General features: G+C 42.5%; 1 long non-coding RNA gene across 1 annotated transcript in view; it reads right to left on the reverse strand.

Moving 5' to 3' along the window:
* Positions 1 to 19,621, reverse strand: part of LOC142074721 (uncharacterized) — a 47,283-nt gene extending 27,662 nt beyond the window's left edge. The window contains exon 1 of the long non-coding RNA XR_012670679.1: positions 19,539 to 19,621. This is a non-coding gene — a long non-coding RNA (uncharacterized LOC142074721). The remainder of the gene's footprint in view (positions 1 to 19,538) is intronic.
* Positions 19,622 to 20,814: the final 1,193 nt, after the last annotated feature.

The following is a 20,814-nucleotide window of genomic DNA, read 5'->3' on the forward strand; positions in this document are numbered from 1 at the left end:
TAAAAGTACATCACGTAGATGCTCACGTACCCAAGAGTCGGGGCACTGAAGAACACCAAAACAACCAGCACGTGGACCAGGCTGACAAGACTGAAGTGGCTCAGGTGGATCTGGACTGGCAACATAAGGGTGAACTGTTTATAGCTCGGTGGGCCCATGACACCTCAGGCCATGAAGGAAGAGATGCAACATATAGATGGGCTCGTGATCGAGCGGTGAACTTGACCATGGACGCTATTGCACAGGTTATCCATGAATGTGAAACATGCGCTGCAATCAAGCAAGCCAAGCGAGTAAGGCCTCTTTGGTATGGAGGACGATGGTTGAAATACAAATATGGGGAGGCCTGGCAGATGGATTATATGACACTCCCACAAACCTGCCACGGCAAGCGCTATGTGCTCACCATGGTGGAAGCAACCACCGGATGTCTAGAAACATATCCTGTGTCCCATGCCACCGCCCGGAACACCATCCTGGGGCTTGAAAAGCAAGTCCTATGGCGACATGGCACCCCAGAAAGAATTGAGTCAGACAATGGGACTCATTTCCGAAACACCCTCATAGACACCTGGGCCAAAGACCATGGCATTGAGTGGGTCTATCACATCCCCTACCATGCACCAGCCTCCGGGAAAATCGAACGATACAATGGACTGCTAAAGACTACACTGAGAGCAATGGGTGGTGGGACATTCAAGCACTGGGATACACAGTTAGCAAAAGCCACCTGGTTAGTCAACACTAGGGGATCTGTTAATCGAGCTGGCCCTGCACAATCAAAACCCTTACGTACTGTAGAGGGGGATAAAGTCCCTGTCGTGCACATAAGAAATATGCTGGGGAAGACAGTCTGGGTTACTCCTGCCTCTGGCAAGGGAAAACCCATCCGTGGGATTGCTTTTGCTCAAGGACCTGGGTGCACTTGGTGGGTGATGTGAAAGGATGGGGAGGTGTCGTGGTTTAACCCCAGCCAGCAAAAATAAACCCCACGCAGGCGCTCGATCACCCCTCTCCTCCGGTGGGATGGGGGAGAGAATCGGGAGGGCACAAGTAGGAAAACTCCCCGGTTGAGATAAAAACAGTTTAATAATTGAAATAAAACTAAGTAGAACTAATAATAACAATGAGAACAACAACAACAACAGAATATACAAAGCAGACGATGCACAATGCAACTGCTCACTGACCGCCGACCGCGAGTCACGAACGGGGTCGAGCCCCCCCACACACCTGGTTTTTATACTGAGCATGATGTCACATGGTATAGAATACCCCATTGGCCAGCTGGGTCCACCACCCCGGCTGTGCTCCTCCTCCCCGGTGCAAGCATCACCCAGCAACAGCCAAAGCATCAATGGGCCATCAACGCTCCTTTCACACTAAACCCAAAACACAGCACACCCCCCAAGCTACTGGGAAGAAAGTTAACTCTGTCCCAGCCGGAACCAGGACAATATCCACCCCTTATTCTATACCATCTACATCATGCCCAGGTCTCACATTTTCCAATACATTCCAACTAGTCATCACCACTTTTCCTGCCTTTTGATATATACACACACAGAGATATCATTCCCTAAGTCCATGGGCCATCCCTCTAAAATGTCCGTTGACTTCATTTAGTCCATGACTTAGGGTTCCATCTATCATAACAGTCTTTCAGGGCAGGAGAGATGGTGTGTGGTGTTGGACTGTTGCATGTGGAGGCCGGTTCGTGCGCTCGTGCGGTTCTATCATCGTTGCACTTTGCTCAGTTTCATCGGAGTTCAGCCTACATTAATCTGGGTGATTCTTACTGCAATACTGTTAATATGGCATATGGTAACCATAGAAGTGATGACATACAGTATTATATAGTAACTAACATCGTACAATTCAGTTCATTGGCTATTTTCACCCAAAATTAAATCCCCTTGAGGTACACACCGGACTTCCCCATCCTTTCGCATTACCCACCAAGTGCACCCAGGTCCCTGAGAAAAAGCAATCCCACGGATGGGTTTTCCCTTGCCAGAGGCAGGAGTAACCCAGACTGTCTTCCCCAGCATATTTCTTATGTGCACGACAGGGACTTTATCCCCCTCTACAGTACGTAAGGGTTTGGATTGGGCAGGGCCAGCTCGAGTGACAGATCCCCTAGTGTTGACTAACCAGGTGGCCTTTGCTAAATGTGTATCCCAATGCTTGAATGTCCCACCACCCATTGCTCTCAGTGTTGTCTTTAGCAGTCCATTGTATCGTTCCATTTTTCCGGAGGCTGGTGCATGGTAGGGGATGTGATATACCCACTCAATGCCATGCTCTTTAGCCCAGGTGTCTATGAGGGTGTTTCGGAAATGAGTCCCATTGTCTGACTCAATTTTTTCTGGGGTGCCATATCACCATAGGACTTGCTTTTCAAGCCCCAGGATTGTGTTCTGGGCAGTGGCATGGGGCACAGGATATGTTTCCAGCCATCCTGTGGTTGCTTCCACCATGGTGAGCACATGGCGCTTGCCTTGGCGGTTTTGTGGGAGCATGATATTATCAGTCTTCCAAGCCTCCCCATATTTATATTTCAGCCATCGTCCTCCATACCAAAGAGGCTTTACTCGCTTGGCTTGCTTGATTGCAGCGCATGTTTCACATTCGTGGATAACCTGTGCAATAGCATCCATGGTCAAGTCCACCCCTTGATAACAAGCCCATATGTATGTTGCGTCTCTTCCTTGATGGCCTGAGGTGTCATGGGCCCACCAAGCTATAAATAATTCACCCTTATGTTGCCAGTCCAGATCCACCTGAGCCACTTGAATCTTAGCAGTCTGGTCCACCTGCTGGTTGTTTTGATGTTCTTCAGTGGCCCGACTCTTGGGTACGTGAGCATCTACGTGACGTACTTTTACAGTCAGGTTCTCTACCCGGGCAGCAATATCTTGCCACAGTGCGGCAGCCCAGATGGGTTTACCTCTGCGCTGCCAGTTGTTCTGCTTCCACTGCTGCAACCACCCCCACAGGGCATTTGCCACCATCCATGAGTCAGTATAGAGATAAAGTACTGGCCATTTTTCTCGTTCGGCAATGTCCAAGGCCAGCTGGATGGCTTTCACCTCTGCAAACTGGCTCGATTCACCTTCTCCTTCAGCAGTTTCTGCAACTTGGCGTATAGGACTCCATACAGCAGCTTTCCACCTCCAATGCTTTCCCACAAGGCGACAGGACCCATCAGTGAACAGGGCATATTGCTTCTTGTTTTCTGGTAGTTTATTATACAGTGGGGCCTGTTCAGCATGTGTCACCTCCTCCTCTGGGGATATTCCAAAATCTTTGCCTTCTGGCCAGTTCGTGATCACCTCCAAGATTCCTGGGCGACTGGGGTTTCCTATTTGGGCCCGTTGTGTGATCAGTGCGACCCACTTACTCCACGTAGCATCGGTTGCATGATGTGTAGAGGGGACCCTCCCTTTGAACATCCACCCCAGCACCGGCAGTCGGGGTGCCAGGAGGAGCTGTGCTTCAGTACCAACCACTTCCGAAGCAGCTCGAATCCCTTCATATGCTGCCAATATCTCCTTCTCAGTTGGAGTGTAGCGGGCCTCGGATCCTCTGTATCCCCGACTCCAAAACCCTAAGGGTCAACCTCGAGTCTCCCCTGGTGCTTTCTGCCAGAGGCTCCAGGTAGGGCCATTCTCCCTGGCTGCGGTGTAGAGCACATTTTTTACATCTTGTCCTGCCCGGACTGGCCCAAGGGCTACTGCATGAACTATCTCCTGTTTAATTTGTTCAACGGCTTGTCGTTGCTCAGGCCCCCATTTGAAATCGTTCTTCTTCCTGGTCACGTGATAGAGAAGGCTTACAATCAGGCTGTAATCTGGAATATGCATTCTCCAAAAGCCCACAACGCCTAAGAAAGCTTGTGTTTCCTTTTTGCTAGTTGGTGGGGACATGGCTGTTATTTTGTTGATTGCATCCATTGGGATCTAATGACGTCCATCTTGCCATTTTATTCCTAAAAACTGGATATCCTGTGCAGGTTCCAGGTGTACTGGACGCCCCTCCAAGTGAAAGCAAACTGTGGCCTGCACTCTGCCGCCAAAGGGATTGAGAAGAAGGCATTAGCGATATCATTTGTGGCATACCACTTGGCTGCCTTTGACTCCAGTTCGTATTGAAGTTCTAGCATATCTGGCACGGCAGCACTCAGTGGCGGCGTGACTTCGTTCAGGCGACAATAGTCTACTGTTAGTCTCCACTCTCCATTAGAGTTTCGCACTGGCCATATGGGACTGTTAAAGGGTGAGCAAGTCTTGCTGATCACTCCTTGGCTCTCCAGTCCACGAATCAGCTTATGAATGGGAAGCAGGGAATCTTGGTAGGTGCGATATTGCCACCGGTGCACTGTTGTGGTAGTGATCGGCACCTGTTGTTCCTCGACCCTCAGCAACCCCACAACAGAAGAGTCCTCCGAGAGACCGGGCAAGGTGGACAGCTGTTTAATTTCCTCCGTCTCCAGGGCAGCTATACCAAAAGCCCACCAGTACCCTTTTGGGTCCTTGAAATACCCTCTCCTGAGGTAGTCTATGCCAAGGATGCACGGAGCCTCTGGGCCAGTCACAATGGGGTGCTTCTGCCACTCATTCCCAGTTAGGCTCACTTCGGCCTCCAATACAGGTAACTCTTGGGATCCCCCTGTCACTCCAGAAATACAAATGAGTTCTGCCCCTTTATAGCTCGATGGCATCAGGGTACACTGCGCAACGGTGTCTATGAGAGCCTCATACTCCTGTGGGTCTGATGTGCCAGGCCATCGAATCCACACAGTCCGGTAAACCTGGTTGTCCCTTTCCTCCACCTGGCCGGAGGCAGGGCCCCTCTAGTCCTGGTCATCGTATTCGCTATCCACTTCTTGTAAGTATGAATCAGAAGTCCCTTTATTAAGGTCGGAAGTGGAATCAGCCCTTCTACTCTGTCTGGGGAACTGCTCACTGGAGACTGGAGCAGCAGTTTTCCTGGGAGAACCCCCTTGTGTGATTGTTTTTCCTTGCAACTCACGTACCTGTGCCTCTAGGGTCGAGGTAGATTTTCCATCCCACTTCCTCATGTCCTCTCCGTGGTCACGCAGGTAAAACCACAGGGTGCCCCAGGGTGTGCATCCACTATATCTTCTCTCTTCAGCAGAGGGACGCTGACTCCTAATGGCTGAGACACTGGCCCATGCAGGTGGGGAACAGGACATATCCTCTTTGAGTCGCTGGAACGCTCGGGACTGTTTCTCGGCTAGCATGTCTGGCAGTTTCTCCACAGCCGAGACGCAGGCCCGTAGGGAGGAAGAGAGACTTTCTTCATATTGCCGGAGTTGACCAGCCAGTTCATCCACTGTTTGTTCCTCTCCATCTTTCCAGGTCATTACTGCCAATGAGTTTGCATACGATGCTGGTGCGCTCCGTACCAACTTCCGCCACATGGGTCATGTGCATTTGACTTCATCTGGATCTTTGGATAACTGCTCGTTGTCCAGGTCATCATAAATCACCTCCAGCACGCCTAATTCTCTCAGGTACCGTATACCTCTCTCCATAGTGGTCCACTTGCCTGGGTGATGTGTAACATCTTCCTTGAAGGGATACCTTTCCTTCACACCTGACAGGAGTCGCCTCCAGAGGCTGAGGATTTGTGCCCCTTTTCCAATCCCTTTTTTAATGCCCCCTTCCCTAGAAAGGGATCCCAGCTGCTTGGCTTCCCTACCCTCTTATTCCAGGCTACTGGCCCTGTTATCCCAGCATCGGAGCAGCCAGGTGACTACGTGCTCGCCTGGACGACGACTGAAATCTTTTCGCATATCTCAGAGCTCATTCAGGGATAGGGATCGGGTGGTTACCATCTCATTTATGGCTTCTGCCTCTTCCTCCTCCTGTTCTCGTGATGGCCCTTGTTCATCTTCATCCCTTACTAAACTAGCTGATTTTCTTGTGTATTTCTTCTTGTGTATAGGGGCGACTGATTCCAGCATGGGTTGGTTGTCTGGTTCAGCTGCAGTGCCTGTCGCGGGGGTTGCAGTAGCCACGGTGCCTGTTGCCAGGGTTGGAGTAGCTGCAGTGCCTGTCGATGGGGTTGGAGTAGCCGCAGCGCCTTTCGCCGGGGTTGATCTCTGGATGGTATTCGTAAGTAGTTGTTTAACCCTAAACAAGACCTGAACCACATTCAGGAGACATAGCAATAGGAACATGCTGGTTTGAACATCCCAAGGATATCCAAAATTCTCAAGAACTGTTGTAAGTAGCCTGAAGGAGAAAGGGAAGGTGAAGGAGTGGGGGAAAGTGTTCCCCCCATCTCCCCCATAGGTTGGTTCTCCGAGGAGAAAAGGTAAGGAGTGTAATTATTAATAGTTTCTGAGAGGTGGCTCCCGAGGTTCAGAGATGACAGCAATGCTGAGTACAAAAACCAGATTAGTCTCACGACCAATAATTTTATCATATCATAAAACAGTGTTACACAGTACAGCAAAATGATAACCTTGACCCGGTTCTGAGCAGTGATTAACAGCACAAGAAGGAATATATACTGCAAGTAAGGTATTACATAACACAACTTTGAGAGCCAGCCCAACAACTTTGAGAGCCAATAAATCAACATTGTGACCAGCGACTATTAAACCAATATAATGAATGCTTATAACAAATTTGCCTTAACACGCTCTGGTCAGATCTGTCATTATCTCAACCCTTCGTGCCCCACGTTTGGCAGCAAAAGAAGGACTGTTGTGGTTTAACCCGGCAGGCAGCCAAACACCACACAACTGCTCGCTCACTCACCCCCCCACAGTGGGATGGGGGAGAGAATTGGAAAAAAAAAAAAGTAAAGTTTGTGGGTTGAGATAAAGACAGTGTAATAGAACAGAAAAGGAAGGGATAATAATAATAATAATAATAATAATAATGATAATGATAATGATAAAAGAATATACAAAATAAGTGATGCACAATGCAATTGCTCACCACCCGCTGACCGATGCCCAGCCAGTTCCCAAGTAGCCGTCCCCAGCCCCCGGCCAATCCCCCCGTTTATATACTGAGTATGACGTCATATGGTATGGAATATCCCTTTGGCCAGTTTGGGTCAGCTGTCCTGGCTATGCTCCCTCCCAGCTTCTTGTGCACCTGGCAGAGCATGGGAAGCTGAAATGTCCTTGACTAGGGTAAACACTACTTAGCAACAACTAAAACATCAGTGTGTTATCAACATTATTCTCATACTAAACCCAAAACACAGCACTATACCAGCTACTAGGAAGAAAATTAACTCTATCCCAGCCGAAACCAGGACACTTCTAGGACCCCCATATGCATGTGACTCAAAGTATGCCAGTGGCCTATCCCAGATAGCAGTGAACAGACTAGAAACACTTTCGAGAGAGCAGCTTAACATGTTAAGAATAAAATGACCCCAAAATACTTAAATATTTTTCTAGTAGAAATCATAAAACTCATAATGAAAGGAGATCTGGTGTATTACTTTTACAGCAATAGAATATATAATTTATAAGATGCTGCTGTCAGGTGACAGAGGAGCTCTGAACTACTGCCATCTCTACAGTTGCTGATCAGCAATTTCATTACACGCTACTCTCCAAACCAGAAGACCTAATCTTAGAAATTAACCTCAAATCACAATCTGAGAATGGCAGATTCCCCATGGACCAGTAGAAACCTCTCGTAGGCAAGTCAGCCGAAAGGCAAATAATACTAGAAATGCTGCACAGCCCATATCAACTATCAACTGCATTTTATGTTATCTAGTTAGAAAGCCTAATAAAGCTAAAAAGGGAGAGGGAAAAGTTATGTAGGGAGTAAAGACAAAATACACAGGTGACTTATTTGCTCTGTTTGTGCTTTCTACATGTCAAATTTCTCCCCACACATACACATTCGGGCATTCATATAACATCAATAATTAAAAACTGTGCTCTCTTTATAGTAAGAACAACAAAAGTCAAAGGGTTTAATTCCAAAACTGTGAGGAATGAAACTAACATTCCACAACCCACCTCTGTCTTAGGGAAGTCTATGCATTTTGAACAAGAGCCTTTGAATCATGTAAAATTAAACAAAACAAAACAAAACAAAAAAGACTAAAGATTCCTATGTGCTTGCAAACTGGTTTATTGCATAGTACAGTCCTTTCCTCTTTATTTAGCCTTTCTATTTGACTGATCTTACAGATTTAAGTAATACTTATTCTAATAATCTAATAATCTAAGGTAATAGCAAGGTCTATAAAACATGACATAAATTAAGGCAAGTTCTTTCTTATTTAATGCCCTCAAACATTTCAACTGTAAACTATTGAACTATAGTACAAAAAAATCCTTTAAAGTGTTACTGGAAAACTACATCTTGATTTATAATGGTTCACAGGAGTCAATGAATCTATTTGGCTAGTAAGCCTCAGTTCTTGGGCAGCTATGAAAAAATGTATTTAAGGGCTATCTCGTCATTTACGTTTGTAGTACTTCGTAAAAGCCACTTAGAGACAGCCAAATGCCTCACAAATGGAACATGACATACAGAAGCAGGTCACTTTTCAGAACTGTATGTTCTTAGCAGTTGCTCTAGATGAGAATAGGATAATCTAGCTAATATTATTGCAGATTATTTTATTTCACCCTTGCTTTGCCAACTTTGCCTTGTCTCAGCCACTCTGCTCTTCAATTTCCTTCCTGACGTCAGGCTTTTGTCCTCAACTCCTCTTTGAACTGTTGCCATTCCACAGTTATCAGGTACCTTTGCTACTCTCCATTATATCACACACCTTAATCACACCACAGCCCATTTTTTTTCTTCTTCTGCCTGTCCACATCATTCCTTTGCTGACATATTTCCAATTCCTCCATTTCACACACCTCTGAATGGAACAACCCCCATGATATTTCAGTAATTCTTTGCCTACTGAGTTACATGCAGAGAAGATACACCAATGGTGCCATCTTACATGCAAGAATATAATTTGAGTTTTCAAGTCAGCTTATGCTCTAATATTAACAGTCTGAAGACAAACTCTGTCAGACCATGAGTCAGGGCCCTGAGGGCACTAACAGGTCTTAATGGCCCTGACCAGCCTCACCCAGGGCCTCCATGAACAGCCCCTGCCTGTGGCCCTGGAGCTCCATTTAAGCTCAGCTCTGGGTCTTCAGTCCTTGCCTGAGCAATATCATTAAGCGTACCTGTCTCCAGCCCTGGCTCTGGCTCCTGTCTCCAAGCCTGGTTAGACCCCTCACCCAAGCTTCAGTGTGACTCCAGTCCTGTTTAGACCCTGCTGCCTAGATGGATTTCAGACACACATTGCAGTTTGTCTCCAAACCTGTCTCTGGTTCCTTTTACTCCTGACTGGACTCCCCAGATAGACCCTGGACCTGGCTCATGACTTTGCCGTGTCCGGGACTATCGATGGATCCTATTACCATCACCCAGCTCTCCTCATGCATAGATGCTGTGGGACTGTGCCCTGGTTGGCGAGGACACTGTCCCTGCTGGGATCACCCTCAGCTTCCAGCTTGCCTTCACTTCAGGAGCAGCCAGCCCTTGCTGCTGCCTGACACTTTGCTAGTCATTAATTCCTATCAAATTCAGTTTCATCAAGTGCATGCAATATATTTGCACTTGTTTTTCAGCCTCATTACTTTGCAACCAAAGCATAGGACTTAATTTTTATGTAGTCTCTCTATAATGACCAATTTTAAATCTTATCTCTTTTTAAAAAGATACTAACCACACAGGTTTTTTGTTGTGGGGACCAGTGTGATTAATTAGCTTCTACAATACACATCTGTCTTGAGGTTAAAACAAATGGTTGGCTGCAATGTAAGCAACCTATGTGTCTCCAACTGAAGTTTTAAAAAAATGATCACATCAAAACTTTAAATGCTATTCTACACACAAATGCAAGTAACAATTACATGGCACTAGTTTAGAAAAAAAATAGTAGTTTCTTCTAGAGAGTACTGTATAAGCATCTGCAGTATAGGGACAACAACTCTTTAAACTGATGAGGGATAAATTATTGTGTGTTACAAGAGTAATATAATGAAACTGCCAAGCTACTTTAAGTAGCTTTAAATCTATTTTAAAAGAAAGCTTGACTGACCTGTTATTCCATAATTACCTTCATTTTCTTTCCATTTACAGCTATTTTATTAGTGTAAACACACCTTACAAGCATTTTTTGAGAACTCACTTTTGAGAATTAAAATAACCTCATCAGCTACCATATTTGTGTGTTCTCTTGTACTCTTACTTATACACTGATCCTCTCCTCCTCCACTGGTACTATTCTTTCCTTTTGCTAGTCTCTTTTCATATTTTTACTATCTGAGCAGCTATCAGCTCTCTGAAAGGAGACTACTAGCCTTGCTATTGCTCACTCTTTTCTAAAGTGAAATAAACCCTTAAGGCAAAACTGGTGCTTCAAATGCAAACCTTATTCTTGAATTCCAGTTTAGACAACAACATTCAGATTATTTGTCTCATTCTCCGGTAGGCACAATCAACATTGACATATGACAAAACATCACTGCTGCAGAATTTCCCTTCAGATAACTTATGCAGCACATACAAATACTCCTTGAATACGTGACAGATCAGTCAAAGCTACTGCATGAAGAGCTCTTTTTTTCCTTAATTTAAAATATAGTGGTTCTATTGAAAGTAGTAAACCACTTGTTTATTGTTGGGTCTTTAAATAGCCACAAAATACATCTCTAGTTTTATAATGAAAGATGGTACTTCTGAACATTATTGAGATCAGATGCAATATCCATAAAAATATCTACTTAAACCAACTGAAATATATAGAAAAGATGAAAAATTAAACAGTTATCCTCTGCAACAAAATTTTGGTTTGGACTTTAATAAAAATGGCATCACTAACATTTAGTAGGACATTACTTTGTTAGATTGATAGCAAATGACATCATCAGAAGTAGTATATACATATTGAGTATACATTCATAAAAGATAGGTCTTCAAATATTTTATATAAAATACATCAAATCTGATTTTTAAAAAATAATGAATAGAAGCTTTTCATTAAATCTTCCATGTTAACACTCCAAGAATAAGCAGCTGCAAGAAGTGTTTGCCCACACACATTCTGGAGCTGCCTATAGTCTGTCTAGTTGAGTCAAAAGTTAATTGACTTCCTCAACATCAGTCACAGGTCAAGGGAAGATTAAGACAGACACAAATTACTGCAGCTAGAAAGTGGCTTGTTAACAAAACGGTACCTAAACATACTGTTATACTGACCAGGAGGGAACAACTGCACTTTGAAACTCAGACAGAAGTACATCATTCATTTCTTAGGAAATATGCATTATAAAGAAGGTAATGTTAACTGTTCAGCTTGCCTCCTGCTAGTTTAACAATATCATTAGAAACAGTAAAGGATGTGATCTTAAGACAGTTTGGAGGTATACTTTGTAACACACTCAGAATCAAATTCTTACAAAAAAAATTAAAAAGCATATCAAAATCCACTGCATTGTCATGAGAATGAAAACATGTACATAAATAAAACGTATAAAACAATAAGCTCTTAAGGATTATACAAATTTACTGAAACTGTTAGTATAAAAGAAGATTTTTTTTAAAACTTGGAGTTTTTTTAAACTATTTGTGAGTAGGTTCAAGCTTCCCTGCTAACTATATAAGCCTCTCAGCATTTCAATCTCTTACAACAGACAATTTAATCTACAACAAACAATTTGGTCAACAGCAGAAAAATCAATAGATTCTGGGGGAGCGGGATATCTTTAATTTCTTGTTTTTCTCAGAATACTAAAAGTTTAATTTCAGGCCCTATGGTAACAACAATTAATAAAAAAAAAAATTTAAAAAAAAAGGGAGAAACAGACATGGTTCATTTTTAAAGAACCAAAAATGCACAAGTTTAAGAACAGATATTTTCCTGCATCACAAAGAATTACATAAAACATAATAACTATGAACAAGACTGTGTGCTACTCCCAGACAGAACTGAGTAGTGACATTGCCTTTGTATCTCCAGAAATTTACCTTATGCCTAACACTGTTTTCAAGCATGCTTAAAGTTCACAGAATCCTTAAAAAAAAAAAAAAATTAAAAAATTTACAGAAACAGTCACAAGGTTGAGGATGATTATAAATTATTATCATATTAAGTAGATGATTTGTCCACAGAATAAGTTATACAAAGATGTCAGCAAAAGCAACATTCAAAATTGAGAATGTAGCTAAAAGTTAAAAATACCAACCATATTAATGTAATTAGTGTTTCCATCCTCTCCATTCATCAACATGTGCTTAACAGGCAAGATTTCCCACAGTGCCACAGGGGAGACCTATTACATTGGTCTAATACACTGAGAGCTATACACTGGTCTAATAATTCCTACTGCTGATTTGATCTGCATTTATTTCCTCCCAAAAAAAGAAACACCAGATACTGATTTTGCTCGTGTCTAGTTGTGAGTGAAAGGCCAAAGCAGCATGTTATTGAGGTAGATGGTATCAATTAAATTCTCAAGTTACTTTGGGTTTTGGAATTTAACTTCTGAATCTCACTTGTGCATTTTGATACTGCCTGTTTTTGTGAAAAACAGCTTTGAATGTGACAGTTCCTATCAGTCAGAAATACAACCCAACCCAACTGTCTTCTGGGCTTTTCTAATCATATATAAATATTGCATCAAGCTGAGATGTATAGTGGAATAACACGGTTAATTGAATCATAATGCTCAAACCTACATTAAGGCAACATCAAGGTAATTTTTGTAACCCAAAAAGTAGTATTTTTCCAGTATAAGTTAAACATGCTAAACGGTATATATTAAACCACCACCACTAAAGCAAATTTTATTATTTTGTTAACATAGGTTTGAAATTGTATCTATTGACAGCTGGCATTCAAATTCCCTTCTCCATGTATCCATATGGCATTTCATAATCTTTCTATCAGTTTCTTAATTTGACAAATACATTTCTCTCAAACTTAGAGATACCAAATATTTGGTATTAGGAAATACCAACATGAAAGTCCTTTGGGGTTTTATTTTGGTTTGTTTTGAAAACAAAATAAGTGTAATTTTCAAATGCAGTGTCAGAACCTATTTTAAACCATTTAGTCCCTGAAGAAAAATATTATGTCCTTCTGTTTTAGGATACTAGTGCCAACAAACCTCACCTCTACCCTCCCAGGGTTTTTGGTTGGTTGGTTGGTTGGTTTTTTTAATATCTCCACTCCTCTTCAAATCTTCAAAGTAGAGAGAAGATTATTAGGTTCTCAGATCAGTCAATTTAGGGGAAAAAAGTTATTCTAGCATGTAATAATGCTTTTTTTAAAAGATACGCCAGACTTTAGTTAAGTAACCTGCAGTTTTGAGCCCACAATGACTAGTTGCCACAGAGGTGGTAAGAAAAGCTTTCAGCTGTTCTAGTGCAGAAGCAAGCACACTGCTTATTTACTAGTTATCTTTCAATATAAACATACCTTAAATGTCTTTCCTCTTTTCTCTATTAAACCTTCTCTTGCTAAAAAGGCTGTCATTCCTCCCCCTTTGAGTTTCTAATTCCAAAAGTGAAGGAACCAAATGTAATTAAAATAAGTCACTCCAAGTTATATGCCCAATAATGAGCAGCAATTTAAGAAGCCTCATCAGGAACATTTTGCTGTCATCACCTCCTGCTCTATTTACTTTTCTGCAACCACATTAGAAAAACAGCCATTTCCAGAACAACACATCCCTCCCTTGCCCCCATTCTCAAACTTTGACTCTCCCAACCTCTTTTCCCCTCTTACTTTCACATCTTTCTACCCATCCTCTTCCTCACATGGACCAATACTGAAACTACCTGAACTTTAAGAAACATTATGGGAATCCCATACAAATTTAAGAACAAGAATGATCTTGATCTTAGCTCACTAGGAGACAAGTTGTGCATTAGAAGGCTAAACTACATGATACATGGTAGTTTTTACTTTTTCATTTTTCTAATCTGTGACAGAATTCTTCACTTTGATAGCAACATCCTAATGCTTCATTGCATCCAACATTTTCTTTCTTCCATGGGGCCTTTCCAAAGCTTCCTCTTTCCATTTTAAAGGAAACAGGGAGCACTCCTACACCCTACTTCCCATAATGCCAAACAGGGAAGCCAAAAGCAGGAAATCAAAAACACCATTCTGGTTCACTGGAGCCACTCTGACCTAGTAATAAAGGTGTATATCCACAAACAACACACCAGTCATGAATAAGACAGTATGTTGTTGGCCCATCAGCTCTTACAGGACAGAAGCAAGTAGTGATGGATTAGCAACTTTGAGATCCTACATAAAGTACTACAAAAGGACTCAAGTCATCCTACTTGTCAGAAATCTCCTCCTCTCTCCCTCAAAGCATGTGAAACTGATGGGGCAAGAGGGCCTTCGTCACGAGAGCCAGACTCCAGATCATCATCAAAAGACATGTGAAAAAAAAAAATAACCACCGATGATGCTTTCAGTCATAGTGAATATGCAAGATTTGGCTGCTAGACCCTCTCTTATCCACACAATCATTATTTGAACAGTGTGGACAGAGTCAAAGGGAATGGGTTTTAAATTAATTATACACTTGGATATATGGAACATCTACTTCTCCCAAACTACTGCTTCAGGCTATCTGCAAGATCAGATGAACACTCACTGCTGCCTGAAGTCTTGTTTTTAATCTTATCCTCATTAAGTGTACAAACTGCGCTGTTTTTCATCTTTTTCTCTACTTGCTATGTCCATTTGTCTCTCTACATCTTTCACCTTGAGTGTGCTCCAAACCTTCATGTCACCACAATCTTATGTACAAGAAACTCCCTGGAGCTTTATTTTGCATTTCAGTTTACAGTTGTACTATTGTGTTGCAATAAAGTCTGATTCACTGTACTTTCTCTGATATGCGTTAAAAACAAAATAGATATTCAAGATAAAACTGTAAAATTAAAGTTAAATATATATTTTAAAAGGTCTTTTTCCCCTATGAATAACCAAAATGAAACTATGTATAAACACCACTCATACAGCAAGGGCAAGACAGAAAGACGTCAAAGAACTTTTTCCCCTGGTCTTATCTTGAGGTTTTATTCCAGGTAGCATCTGCAGATGCAGTTAGCCATTGGAATTAATTTTGATTAAGTTAAATGAAGTTAACTACTTTTTTTATTAAAGAAAACGAAAGCTTCTGATAACACCACACGTACATTATCTTGCACAGCGTATGAGAGTAAGTAGCAGACATGCACTACAGCTGGATGAAATAATAAATAATATGACTGCTGCAACATGCTACTTATACCAAACTTGACAAAAATGTCATACTGGCTAGCACTAACACTGGCTAAATAGTGCTTCTATTAACCAGACATAGCCAGAGCTTTGTGCATCTTTGTGTAGCTCTCTGATCTACAACAGTAGCACAAAAGAGTAAGCTAGTTATTTTGAGGAAAAATAAACTTTTTTTGAAATTTTAATAAACATTTTCTCTATTATTGATGAAAGAACAAGATAACAATTTAAACAGGTTTCTTCTGTATTTTAGAAGTCCTTTATTTTCCCACAGAAATGGCTTCCCTTCTTTTTCTGCGGGGGAAAGCTTGCTTATGTTTCCTCATTCTCTTGAACATACAGCATGAATTGAATAACAGGCTTTCTACTACACAAATGTCCATAATTCTTTGTTTTCATAACCTCAGGTATCCATTTATAATGAACTAGCAAAACATTTGCTATTATGCTCAGAGTCTTTACAAAAGAATTACAAGAAGCAGGTAATACATTTTGAAGAACCATCATCTATCACTGAAAAGTGACAAGAACAATCCATTATCGTGAAATGTAGGGACTGCGTGGCCAGGTATTACACCTGCACACGCAAAATACTCTGCTTCTGCAACAGAAATTAGTATCTTTGTATCCTGACTGCAATACCTTGTGAAATAAAGGGACGCTCTGAACTAGTAAGTGGTTTTGGAACAAATAGCTGATTCCCAGTTCAGTAGAAATTTGTTTGAAGTTCTCTTTTCCCAGCTCCGCCTACACATATTTTCTAATGCAAGGAGACACTGCAATCTTTCCCAAGATTAAGACATTTAAGAGTCCCTCCTCTGCTTTCCTCCTATTCACATGAAACTTGAAGAAATGTAACTGTATTATTTAAATTACACCCTTTAATCAAAGTTTGGCTGAAGATAACTAAGAGGTAAAATTTGAATTAATTAGGTAAGACAGACAAACAAGGTGCATCTTTCTTCCTGAAAGATCAAACTCAAAAGAGCACGTTCAACATAATTTCAAGCTCCTGAAACCTTGACATATCTTACAGCATGAAAGCTTCAAAACTGCTATCTAAGCAAAAGAGGCACTTCTACTTTCTGTATCAGCTCAAGCCATCTGCTGATGGCTTATTAGGCTCACCACTAGACAGAAGAACGATGGACTCAGTAACCGCTGCTTCAGTGATTTAAACTAGGCACGCAGAACTTCCTGAAGATATCAGAAACATTTCTGCATGTTCTTTTAACTTAGGGCTGAACACTTATTTCCTTGTTGTGTTACCAGTCACCAGTTCAGAATCATCAAGCAACTTGGGCATGCGTATTTCTGAAGTGCTTAAACGTGCACTGATAAATTTAATCTTTGCATTAGAGGAAGTCATAATATTTGTAAGAATCAAGTATAACTCATGGAAATCAGTATAGAGTCTCTCTTGTGACTATTGGAAAGCGATCTTGGGAACTCTTCTCAAAATCAGAGGGCAGCTATATTATTCTGTAATTGAAGTTCTGAAAACTGGAGAACTATCAGAAGTTTCACATGCAAAAAAAACACTACAAATAAAACTATTGCTTGAAGGTTTTAACTTTAATCCTACAGTGGTCAAACAATAAGCTATATTACTCTCATAATTTAGGCAAACAACATGAAACCATAATTTAACAAGTTGTACCAAACTAGACCAAACCTTACTCTTAATCTGAGTAAACAAAAGCATAGTGCTGAAGTGACAGAAGAATCATTCAAATGCCCTCACAGTTGACAATTCCAGCATCTTCTTCAGTTATCTCCTAAGAACAGCGTTATCTTTTATTGTTAGTAATTCTAACACCTATATTTACTTTAAAACTCATATCTAGCATACAGGTACAGTACATTCTTTCTACAGATTGACAAATACATGGATTACTCCAATAATAAATTAGATAGACAAAGACTTTAAAAATGCTCTGAATTTGTTGTAACAAAGAAGTTACTTGCACCAAACTGTATCTGTCAAAATGCTTTCCTGAAAGGAAGCCAGCATCACAGGATCTATATATCCAGTTGCAAGATATGCTGCAAACCATTGGCTTCTTAAAGAAGTAGGCTTTTGGATAGTTGCTGATCATTATAACTGGAAAACAAGCCTAAGTGGTTTGTATTATAAGACCATTCACAATTCTGTGAGGTAGGGAAGTTCCTTTATCCCCTTTTTACAAAATGAGATGTTAGATACTGAAGCTAGAAATGGGACTTAGATACTGCTAAGCTTTGAGGCATCTACCTGTCTACTGAAATTTATGATATTGGAAGCAAGAGATATACTTTCTCTCTTGCACCTCTATCTAATTTTATAACCTCACTATGAGCTGCAGGAAGACATCCTGAATTTAAAATTTAGAGCCATGAATCCTTTTCTGAAATTATGTATCTTGATTCTCCCTTCCAAGTAGGGAGATTGCAGAGGCTGCTTAACAATATTTTTAGTATAAAACAGTAACTGAAAAGAAGAATGAGATATAAGTTTCAGTGCCTACTTCATCAAGAAAATAATTATTTTACAAAAATTATGCAATGAATGACATCCTTAACTATTCCTTCACACTGCCAAAACTACTATCTTATTCTGAAACATCTTTTCCTCGTTCCAAGGAAAATTTTATTCTCACTCTTCCAATATGCAATGATTGCAAAGGTGTAAAACTTTAAATAAGAGAGACTCATAGTGCTCCTCCCTGCCTCTTCTCCAAGAAACCTGCAGATTTATGATCAGATCATTCTCCTAAAGAATGTGAAACGTAAGTTCCAGTCCCCCTCAGGCAAATATCTCCAACTTCCCTCTTATTGAAAATATTAAGGGACACTAATACTTCAGTCTCCCTCTGTGGCAGGGAAGGAATCTGGGGCGCTATTTAAAATAAGAAATTTCCAACTTAAGAGTCTCTACCTCACATCTCCATGCTGTTCATTCCCACCCCTGCTACATCCTACTATTTGTTCTGGAATAACTGCTTAAAAGGTAGTGTGGTAAGACTTTAAAACAAACAAACAAAATTATTTTTAACCTTAATCAGTTGACTGATCCAATTCACCACATGGCACAGGCAACAGTTGTGTCAACACCAGAGGACTAAAAGAAGGGCAGAAACAAGCAAACATGAACAGTAAGTTTCTGCATTAGCACAGAGGAATTCCTAACTTCATATTCACAGATTCCAAAGCATTTTTATGAGACTGAAGATTAATTTTCAGCACTGTAAAACAGGTGCCATTTTAAGAGGGAGGAATCAGCAGTAACCAATGGGACAGAGCATAAAAAGTGGGGAAAAAATAGTACAACCATAGTCCTTCTTTCTTTGTATATGTGTGTATGTATAGCTTTCTGTGTGTATTTTTTTATATAGATATGTATAAAACCCCCACAGATTAAAAAAAATTACTGAAATTATCTTTTACGCATGTTTATATTTAAAGATTTAAGTAGCACAGAAAAGCAAACCCTCCAAATCATAGTAAACGCCATTGAACTATATTTTTTCCTCCTGACTAGAAGGAAGTCTTACAAAAACGTAAGTCCTGCGACATGCACAGAAGAGAACGCATGCACACATCTTCAATTACAGGTTGGGTCATGTATTGGACTTTCAACACAGGTCTCTGCACTGAAGAAACAAACAACAAAGCACCACCAAAAATTATAAAGTAATTTCCAGCATTATTTCCAGGAGTAAAGAGCAGAAAGAGCAGCTATGTATCCTCTGAAAAAATGTAACAGAACTTGGGGAGGGGAAGGAGAGGAAAAGCTACAGGGTACAGAAGGCAAGGGAGAGTAAATCTCTGGGAAGACCGTGGTGGCGTTGGAAGGAGCCATCGCCTTCTCCGACTCCCTGGCCACGGAGCAAACGCTGCCCATCACGCCGGGGCTCCCCTGCCGTTTCGACCAGCTCCCGGCCTCCGGGCGCCGCAAGGACTCCGGGCGGGCGGTCACAGCGAGGAAGACAGCAAGGACAGGCAAGGACAGACACGGACAGCCCCGGAGGAAGGCCTCGGCCAGGCGCCCGCTGGCAGCCCGGCCGCCCCCCGCTCGCGGAGGGGCCCTGCGCGGCCTCCCCGGCCCAGCGCCCGAGGCGGCCGCGGCGAAGCCCTAGGCCCGTGTCAGGCTCCTCGGGAGCGCGGCGGGCCCCTCGCTGCGGCGGTGCCGGCCAGCGGGCCGGCGGAGCGCCCGCGGTGCCCGTTACCTGGCTGGCGACAGGCGGGCCGCGGCAACCCCACTCCCCACGACAAGGTGCCTCAGAGTCGCTGACATTGAGAGAGCCGCAGCCATGACACTTTGCCGCAGCCGCTGGGAGACGGCGGCGTCGCAGGGCCAAACCTCCTCTGCCCAGACAGGAAACGCGAAGGTGAGGGCGGAAAGAGGGAGCGAGGGGGAGCAGGAGGGGCGAGCAGGGAGGGAGATAGGGTGCGATGGAGAGAGGGCTGGGGAAGGGGAGAAGGGAAAGGGTGGTGGACTTGCTGGTCCCCCATCGCCAGCACTGAAGAAGGTCGGGCTTGATGCCCTGAGACCCTCAGAGGAGCCATGCACACATTCGGGGCGGAGGCGCCCCTTTCCCCTGGTGCCCACCCCGGCTATGTATTCGGCCCAGAAACGTTTTCTGGCAGCATCGGGCATGATGCCATCTCCTCGATGGCAGGGGCTGAGCCCCTGGGAGGGATGGCGCAGGCCTCCGGGCCCAGCAGCCTCGCCGCCCTCCTGGCAGGGTGGCTGGCCGGACGCGCCCCCGGCACCCCGCGTGTGTGTCACCGGCAGGGGCCAGCAAGGCGGGGAGGGCGTGGCGGCCTCCGAGCCCTGGTGCCCCAAACGCCTGGAGCCCCTCCTGGTTGGGCACAAAAGCTGTGGGACGGATATTTTTGGCCCCGTTCTTTCCTATTATGTTTCGCAGACAAAACGGCGCACTCCATTCAAAGAAATCAAAGTTTTGATATGTCTTCTTGCAGCTGTTTTTGAACATATTCCTTAGTTTCATTATCTAAAATGGATTCACGTTCTTGGTTCACTAAGATAAGCAAGTGTCTGACATACTGTGGTACTTTTAGGAGCTCTGTTTTGATTTTAAACCAATTCTAGCCTTATTTCCTATATTCAAACAAAGGTGACTGACAAGACCCCCGTACTCTTAAAGTGGAGTCATATTTTTAATACATTAACCGTAAAAGGGAAGTAAATAACAGTACTTACGCCCTGAAAGCAATATGGTGCTGTGTTCATGGTTAAAGAAGACAGATTGCTATAAAAGAAGAGTCAAATATGATCATGTTCAGTGCCAAAACCTCAAATGACATAAAGTTTCTGGAAATGCATGGTGCAAAAGCACAGTGTTATAGTGGGATCTGTAATATTGTGAAGGACTGAAAAGTTTTTGGTTCTAGGGAAAAAAAGGCAGTATTCTTAAAATTATTCTAATAATTTTTATATTAAAAATCTGTTGACATTTTGAAAAAAGCTTAGCTAAAGTT

Source organism: Calonectris borealis, chromosome W, assembly GCF_964195595.1.
Source record: "Calonectris borealis chromosome W, bCalBor7.hap1.2, whole genome shotgun sequence".
Classification (NCBI taxonomy): domain Eukaryota; kingdom Metazoa; phylum Chordata; class Aves; order Procellariiformes; family Procellariidae; genus Calonectris; species Calonectris borealis.